We start from the raw sequence: 10099 nt of genomic DNA on the forward strand, positions 1-10099 counted from the left end.
GTTTTTGTATGGCTCTCTTGGTCGGCTTTAGGAAACCAAACGAAAACCGTGTTTGGCAATACAGTCTCTGGCGGACTGCTTGAATTTGTGCACAATGGCATGACTGGCTTATTCAGTGCTAACCAATCCGTCAACCGGCGCAGCGTATAGAATTTTTTTCTAACATTTATTTCTCAGCAGAAACTACGGTGCAACACCCTTACAAGCTCTTCAGACTGTTTCTGACCATCCTGTATTGCTACTGCATCAGTTTCGTTTGAAATTTTTTGCAATAAAACAAACATTTTATTTATTGAACTTTTAAAATATTTTTGTATCCACATATACGCCTCTTAAGTTTATTTAGTACAGTAACTGAATTATCTGAAGCATTAATGTGACTGTAATAGAATTAAGATATTTGAAAATATCTACGTGTCATTGATTGAATACTTAGCAGGAATTGTAACTGCTGATGACGGCTGAATATAAAGAATGAAGAAATGTTACTCAAAAAATCCATAAATCTATAAAAGACTAATTTTGTATTTTTTGTTTGCTTACTATAATAACTTGTAAATAATTTAATACTCTAAAAAAAACATTCGATGCTTCAGTAAGTCAAAGTATTTAGGGAACGAGTGTAGAGGAGCAGAGGCAGGAAACCTGCACTGCCATTCGAGCCAGTGTCCTAGTGAAGGTGGTTTGCCGTTGCCTCCATCCGCCCTGTATGAAGTGTCGAGTGTGTGTCTGTGGCTTGTGGATGAGTGTGATGAGTGCTTGTACAGAGTGCGAGACAACTCGAGCTAACCAACCATTCGATCTTTCAATAATCTTTTCTGGTTTGACCAACTGAGTGACATATTGCTCCCCATGAAATGAGACACAGACAGGAATCTGTTGCACAATGGATCGGTTAACGAGAGAAATTGAACCCTTGGAAATAAGTCACGGGTGTCAGTTCTCACAAAATCTTTAAGGATCAATAATTGGAGAGGGTCAATTACCTACTGAATTGAAGGCTTTGGTCGAGAGTGACACCAATTTTATTTGCTCTTTGCGAGCACAAATATGAAACAAGGGAAAACTGTACATTGATATGAATAACAATTACGGAAGAAACCAAAAGGGATGGCAGTTATTGAACAGTGTAACAGTTTAACTGAAAATTAGGTCGGCTGAACAAGGCCCACAAGGGACAGGTAAGTTGTGAGTACACATCATACTGACAGGTCGTTTCCAAAATTCATAACCTTTGCAGGATGCACAATGATTGGTGTACATTCCTCATGCAAATGCCCAAACCCGCTTCGTAATGGATGTGTCCTTGACTACAAGACTAGACTGAACTGCACTGCATAACCGTACGCGTTACGAAACGAATCGGATACAAGCCTGCATCTGCTGCGGCCTGCCAGCAGCAGCAGCTCGTCAGAGATGGTGTAATGAGCTGATTCTTGCGACAGGAGGATTCGGCTCTTGCCATGGCTACAAGCCAAGTCTGCCCACTTCCATGCCTACACCCAGAGTGTCCCAAAATTTTAGCTTTCCTCTCTGGTCCGCACAAAGTTCACATATATGAACTTCCGCCAATGAGAACGGCTCGGCCAATGATTAACTAATAAGATTTTTATAAACTGTAGTCGAACACACCTCCTAGTAGTATTTCTTAAGCTGCCCAATTAGCTGCCTTTTAATGTATGTAATGTTGTGAACCATGCTCTGTGGCAGCGTACAAGGTGCGTTCCGTAAGTAATGCGACCAAATTCTTAAAAAACCATTTATTGAATATATTCGTACAAATAACCAAAAATTTTCAAAATAGCACACTCTTGCGTCGATACACTTCTGGAGGCGGTGTTTCCATGACTGGAAGGCATCTTGGAATGCCTTTTCCGGAATGTCATTTAGAGCTGATGTAACATGCGCCTGGATGCTTCCAATCGTGTCCCAATGTTTTCCTTTCATGACTCATTTTAACCGAGGAAACAAAAAAAGTCAGCGGGAGCCAGGTCAGAACTGTAGGGAGGCTGGGGAACCAATGGGGTCTTGGTCCTGGCCAGAAAGTCTTTGACAATGAAGGCGCTGTGACTCAGCACGTTATCGTGGTGAACTTTCTACGTGTCCTTGATGTCGCTTCGGCAGCACGAGACCCTCCTTTTCAGTCTTTTGAGCACTTCCAAGTAGAAAGCTGAGTTCACTGTAGTCCCAGTAGGTACGAATTCGTGGTGGACAATGCTTCTGACGTCAAAGAAGACAATGAGCATGGTTTTGATCCTGGACTTGCTCATGCATGCCTTCTTGGGGGAGGTGACGATGGGGTGTGCCAATCTGAACTCTGCCTTTTTGCCGCAGGATCGTACTCAGAAAACCAAGACTCATCACCAGTGATAACTGAGTTTAAAAAATGAGGATCGTTTTCACACATTTCTCGGCACCGAAGGACTCGCATGTGCTTGTGTTCGTGGGTCATTGCTCAATGCTCAATGTTCAAATCTTCGGTCACAATGCGGAAAACAGTTGTTTTTGACATGTTTAGAGTTTGGGCTATCAATTGAAGGCTCAGCCATCTGTCAGAGTTCAAACAATCGCGCACATGCGTCACATTTTCGTCGACTCTTGCGGTTGATGGCCATCCACTGCGAGGTTCGTTGGTGATCTCCTCTCGGCCCTCCATGATCGACTTGTGCCATCGGAAAACTTGTGATTTGGACAAGCAATCAGTCCCAAAGGCATGCTGAAGTAATGGAAACATTTCGGTGGCGGACTTCCCACGTTTAACGCAAAAATTGATAGCTTACCGTTGCTCTACAGAATGATCCATCGTGCCATGTTACATAAACTCAAAACGGGAATGACGGAAACACACGTCCTGACTCTCCGGCAGCTCGCAGCTGAATGAGACAAAGAGCGTTTTGAAGTTAACACCCCGCTCCACTTTGCCCAGCCGGTTACAACACGCTGTGGTGTACCGTTGCGTCAGAAAAAAAAAATTGGTCCCATTACTTATGGAACGCACTCTTTATTAAGCCGAATACTCTTTACTTTTGGATAGCAAAGACATAGTAAGTCACTGTGCTAACGTCACAATGCTTTCTATTTGACTTCCTGCTGCGCTAACACCCGAGTACACTTGCTGTCCAGCAAACCAGAAATGATTAAACGTGCAGTGTTTACATTGGAGTGCATTTTATTTACTCATAACGCGAAACTGGTCTCGGAAAGTTCCAGGGGTATTTTGAGACTAATTGTTATTCAAAGTCCAATGAATGGAATAAGATATGACACCAACTTACACAACGACAAATATTTTTTACTTAAATTCAGAAGCACTGAGGCTAAGAACCGTTTCTGTGCAGTATACTAGAAGAACTAGATTTTCAGAATCTCAATAACTTAACATCACTCAGCGAGACACTTAATGCCTCCTGTTGGAATCTCAGCTGACATAAAAATCCTCCTCAAGTGGCTCTGAGCACTGTGGGACTTAACATCTGGGGTCACCAGTCCTCTAGACTTAGAACTACTTAAACCTAACTAACCTAAGGACGTCACACACATCCATGCCCGAGGCAGGATTCGAACCTGCGACCGTAGTGAAAATCCTACTCGAAATGAATATGAGTCCTGAGAAATTCTAATTAACTCGTAAAATTTAAACTTGCATTGGCTTAGTTGGATGTTAACTCAAAAACGATGCCATTAAGAATTCATGGTAATGTCCAAGGACGCTTGCAAGCGATGTAAATCGAACGTGCGACTTGCGGAGGGAGATATCGAATTTGCTTACAGCAACCGGAACTACTATGACAAGAGACGAACGATGTGGATTTCGGTTATAGCCAGATCGGCGAATATTTCGTCGTTCTGTGCATGACGTCAGCATAGGAGCACGTTGTGTCGAGGCGCCAAAAGAGCTTTTTTTTCGTAGTGTTGGTTTGCTTTAGTTTGTGGTGTTTTGTAAAATTTGCTTTAAAATGCCTGGGTGTGCTGTAACAGGGTGTCTGTCGTACACCAGAAAGACAAAAGCCACGGATGTAATTTACCATTCGTTCCCAAAAGTGCAGAAGGTCGGAATAATGAAGGGCCACCGAAAAGATCGCTTCAATGTTGCGACGTAAACTGTTTGTTCGTTACATTTCGCATCAGATGATTATCCCCGTTAATTGCAAGCAGAACTTCTTAATCTATCGCCCAAGAAAACACTTAAACCAGACGCAGTGCCGAGTGTAAATATACCAGGAAGTGTTCGCAGAGTTAGTGCAAACCTCAGTTGCAGTGAGAAGTGCTTGAAACTCAAAGTGAAAACTTGTGGTGAGGAAATAAAATATCAACAGAAGTGTCAAAAGACGCAAGTGCAGGAGAAAATGACTCAAATATTAGGCAAATGTTTTTCAAAAACACAGATAAATTGCTTGTTGAGTGGAAAGAAACGAGCAAAGTGGCAAAGGGAAGATATTTGTAAATCGGTTACACTTCCTGCTGTTTGTAGGAAGTGTTATTTGTTATTAAGGAATCAGGTCGGTTTCCCGCTTCCAGGGCTGTCGACACTTAAGAGATGGATGTCATGCTCTTTCAAAAAATGGTTCAAATGGTTCTGAGCACTATGGGACTTAACAGCTGTGGTCATCAGTCCCCTAGAACTTAGAACTACTTAAACCTAACTAACCTAAGGACATCACACACACCCATGCCCGAGGCAGGATTCGAACCTGCGACCGTAGTAGTCACGCGGTTCCGGACTGCGCGCCTAGAACCGCGAGAGCACCGCGGCCGGCCATGCTCTTTCAGATGCTTTCTTGGTGTGCTGACAGATGTTTTGCAACTAATGGAAGCCCACTCATCTGTATTGACAAAAATCGAACGTGTGTGTGTGTGCCATCATTCGACGAAATGAATGTAGATAGCAATATTACTTATGATCCTGTTGAAGATCGTGTTGTAGGGCCACATACTAACGTGCTATTTGTTATGGTACGTGGTTTGTATTCTGGATGGAAACAACCCATTTACTATGAATTTGACACACAGTTACGGTTAAACAGTATTATCTGCTCTGTACAATATGTTGGTTACGATGTTGTTGCGGTAGTGTGCGACCTTGGAACAAAAAATTGATCTGTGTGGAAAGATTTCAATGTGACAGAAACAAATTCCTGCTTTTCCAATCCTCAGTATGACGTTTCCAAGTGGGAAAATGGTTAATGAATCTATTATTGAAAGACTGCTCGCATTAGATAGGAGTGAAATGAAGTTGTGTCCTAAACTGTCACAGCTTCACCTCAGTGTTAAGGGGAGAGAGCGTCAAAGGCTTTATTTGGCAATGCAACTTCTTTCGAGTACCACAGCTAAAGCCATAAAGTACCTAATGCCTGAAGAAGAGGAAGCAGCAAACTTACTCAGTTAGCAAACGACGCATTTGACATCCTGAATGCTCGGAGGTGCAACAAGAATTCGTTACGGTATCATGTGGTTATGGGATACATAAGGCTGTTCAAGAAAGAATATTAAGAGAACTGTATACGTGTGCCGAAAAAATGCGCGTAGGCGATACAAATCACTAGCTCCCTTTTCAGAAAGACATAATGACAACTGTTCGGTCATTATTTGGACTTTTTTCAGACCTTCATCCACTACAAATGACATATAATTTAACTCCAAGACTGAACCAGGACGCAATGGAAATTTTTTTCTCACAGATCAGAGGAATCGGTCATTTCCATTTGAACCCTCCTCCAACAGAAGTAAAATATCGATTACGGCTGTTACTGCTGGGACACAATGCTCATGATAATCCTCTGTCAAGTGACACATCAGTAGAGGCAGATGAGTGTGACCGATTTTTGACGTCACATCTGTTCACAGGAATTTTGCCCGACATTAGCGAAGCAATGCAAATAATAGGTGGTGAAAAAGAGCTACAATATATTAACTTTCCTCTTTAATCTGCACCAGAAGAATCTGCTGTCAAAGAGGGATGTGACTGCTCTGCGGAATGATTCCGTTACCTGGCTGGCTGCATTGCATATTGTGCAAAGAATTGGGACAACACACTGGGAACGCCGTTTGGTGATAATTTAAGTCCTCCAACAAATGAAAATTATGGTTGGATTGAATCCCTATCTCACGGTGGGCTTACAGTTCCAACAGATGAGTGGCTACATAAGATATCTCAGTTTGAACTAATTTTTAATGAATTTAATGGATTGGATAGTATTTTCAAGAAAAAGACTATAGTGAAAACAATATGCACTGCTGACCAAACTAAATATCCGGAGTTCTCTTCACAAGTCATAAAACTGTATGTCAGAACACGGCTTTTCATTCGTATGCGGTTCCTGAATATGAAGCATAAAATGCAGCACCAGCACAGGAGCGGCAATCAAGACCGTGGCACTCTTCTTCCACTAAAAACATCTATGCAGGTAAATCAACTGTTTTAATAATTTCCTGAGAACTTATTGCTGTTATAAGTAGTTGCTTGTCTTTAATAAGAGTCGCTTGCCGCGCTAGCCGCTGCCTCGCTTTGCTCCTACAGTGACGTCACTGCGCCGGCCAATCACAGCCGATTTGCTTCGGGCCCAGCCTCCCTTTTAAATAACCTTGGGTTATAGCAGTAACAACGACAAAAACAATTCATCAATGACTACATTGAATGTAATTTCACTTGCCTTAATTGTAATCGATATTTTCGTTTGTTTGCATTACTAAGGGACCAAACTGCTGCGGTCATCGGTCCCTAGACGTACACATTACTTAAACTGACTTTAACTTACGCTAAGAACAACACACACACACACACACACACACACACACACACACATACACACACACCCATGCCCGAGGGAGGACTCGATCCTCCGGCGGGAAGGGCCGCAAAATCCGTGACACGGCGCCTCAAACCGCACGGCGATATTTTCGTTTCTGGACAATTCCATGTGATGTGTATGCTGCCGGTAGAAGACCCTTTTTACCACAGCAATCTGGCAAATTCTCACGGAGAAGTTTTATACCACGTAAGCGTAAATTGTGGAAGTAGATGAACTGAAAAAAATATGCAGTTCATCTCGGTCTCCTGGCCATCGTTGTCTTTTTGATGGATGACTTCAGGGATTTCCATAATTGCTCAGTGTTCCGTGTGTGCACAAATGGATCATAAAAAGACACGAATTCGACAGAATGGTTCAAACTCGTGATGAAATACCTCTTCCTTCAAAGTGGTTGTACGATTTCCATCCATCTGTAATGACTTCGGTGCTGGGAAAGATGAAGTTCTTAATGAGATACAGTAAAGTTTGTTTAGCCCTTGAAGACGCTTTTACAACAAAACATTTTCTTGAGTCTCTTTCTATGCCTCCGAATACCCGAATATGTTCAGTTTCGTCATTACCCGTATGTGACTATGTGTCAATAAATCGTTTTCTTCGACGCACTTCATAATGTTCGAATACAGTATATGTTCCAAAACCCTACTGCAAATCGACATTAGTGATATGGGGCTGTAATTCAACGGATTACTCCTACTTCCCTTTTTGGGTATTGGTGTGACTTGAGCAGTTTTCCAGTTTTTAGGTACAGATATTTCTGTGAGTGAGTGGTTGCATATAATTGCTAAATATGGAGCTAATTTATCAGCATACTCTGAGAGAAACCTGACTGGTATACAATCTGGACCGGAGGCCTTGCCTTTATTAAGTGATTTAAGCTGCTTCGTTACTCCGAGGATATCTACTTCTATGTTTCTCATCTTGGTTGTTGTTCTTGATTGGAATTCAGGAATATATACTTCGTCTTTTTTGGTGAAGGAGTTCCGGAAAACCGTGTTTAATAACTCTGCTTTAGTGGCACTGTCATCAGTGACTTCACCGTTGTTATCGAGCAGTGAAGGTATTGATTACGTTTTGCCACTGGTATGGTTTATGTATGACCAGAATCTCTTTGGGTTTTCTGCCAGGTTTCAAGACATAATTTCGTTGTGGAAATTATTAAAAGCATCTCGCATTGAAGTACGCGCCATATTTCGAACTTCTGTAAAACTTTGTCAATCTTGGGGATTTTGCGTTCTTTTAAATTTGGCATCCTTTTTTCGTTGCTTCTGCAACAACAATCTGACCTGTTTTGTGTACCATGGGGGATCAGTACCATCACTTATTAATATATGTGGTATATATCTCTTTCAATTGCTGTCGATACTATCTCTTTGAAAACGTGCCACCACTTTTCTACACTTACTTGATAAGATCGGAAGGAGTGAAGACTGTCTCTTAAACAGGCGTTAAGAGCATTTCTATCAGATTTTTTGAATAGATATACTTTGCGTTTCTTTTTGATGGTTGTAGGTGTTACGATATTCAGTCTAGCAACAACTGCCTTGTGGTCGCTAATCCTTGTATTCGTCACAATACTCACTATTTGTCCAGGATTATTTGTTGCTAAAAGGTCAAGTATGCTTTCGCAACAATTTACGCTTCGAGTGGGCTCATGAACTAATTGTTCATAATAATTTTCTGAGAAAGCATTCAGTACAACTTGGGATGACGTTTTATGCCTGCCGCCGGCTTTAAACGTATAATTTTTCCAGCATATCGAGGGTAGATTAAAGTCATCACCGACTATAATTGTATGGGCGGGGTACTTATTTGAAATGAGACTCAAGTTTTCTTTGAACTGTTCAGCAACTATATCTTCTGAGTCGGAGGTCGGTAAAACGATCCAATTAATAGTTTAGTCCGATTGTCAGGTATAACCTCTACCCATACTATTTCACACAAACTACCTACTTCAATTTCGCTACAAGGCAAACTACCTCTGACAGCAATAAATACTCCTCCACCAAATGTATTTAATCTATTCTTTCTGAATACTGTTAGATCGTTTGAAAAAATTTCGGCTGAACTTATTTCCGGCTTTAGCCAGCTCTCTGTACCATCAACTATTTGAGCTTCAGTGCTTTCTGGTTCTTTCCCAACACAGCTACGACAATTTACAGCTACAACACCAATCGTTTCTACAACTACCTTACTGTGTTTTACCTGCCCACTTTTAGACGGACGTTCCTTCTGTGGTTCACTGAGACCCTCTAACCTAAAAAATCGCCCAGTCCCTTCCACGCAGCCCCCGCTATTAAGCGGAACCCGGAAACCCACCACCTGATGGCGCAAGTCAAGGAATCTGCAGCCTACACGGTCACAGAACCGCCTGAGCCTCTGATACAGACCTTCCACTCGGCTCTGCACCAAAGGACCACAGTCGGTTCTATCGACGATGCTGCAGATGGTGAGCTCTGCCTTAATCTCGGAAGCAAGACTGGCAGTGTTTACCATTTCTGCTAGCCGCTAGGATCTGCTCCGATCCAAAGCGACACACGTCATTGGTACCGACATGAGCCACCACCTGCAGTTGGCTGCACCCCGTACTCTTCATGGAATCCGCAAGCACCCTTTCCACATCTGGAATGACTACCGCCGGAATGCACACGGAGTGCACACTGGCTTCCTTCCCATCCTTGTCAGCCATGTTCCTAAGGGGCCCCATTACGCGCCTAACGTTAGAGCTCACAATTACCAGCAAACCCACCATCTGTGAATGCCCAGACCTTGCGGGCCGAGAAGCTTCCTCTGGAACAGGGTGGACGACTGCATGCATCTCAGAGACATCGTCAGCCACAGGTAACACCCGAAACCTGATCGTCAAAAGAACCCGGGAGGCCCTACGATCGGCCATTCGGAAAGTTTTTCGCTGCCTGCTAGACTTCGGAATGATCTCCCACTCGACCACTGGTGAGGGGTCAACCTCAGTGCAGGCAGTACCCAAGCAGTGGACCGATCGGAGGACACATGGGATGTGCTCGTGCTCGACGTCACTCGCATCCCCGCGTTCGATCCCCCACAGTGACGCAGCAGCCTCAAGCTGTGTGACGGAAGCGAAAGCTGTCTGGAGCTGTGAGCGAAGGGTCGCCAACTCAACTCGCATCTATACACAACACTTAGGGATTACAATTACAAATAACCTAAACTGGAACGATCACATAGATAATATTGTGGGTAGAGCAAACCAAAGACTGCAATTCATTGGCAGAACACTTAGAAGGTGCAACAGGTCTACTAAAGAGACTGCTTAC

The sequence above is a fragment of the Schistocerca americana genome, chromosome 1 (genome assembly GCF_021461395.2).
Source record: "Schistocerca americana isolate TAMUIC-IGC-003095 chromosome 1, iqSchAmer2.1, whole genome shotgun sequence".
NCBI lineage: Eukaryota > Metazoa > Arthropoda > Insecta > Orthoptera > Acrididae > Schistocerca > Schistocerca americana.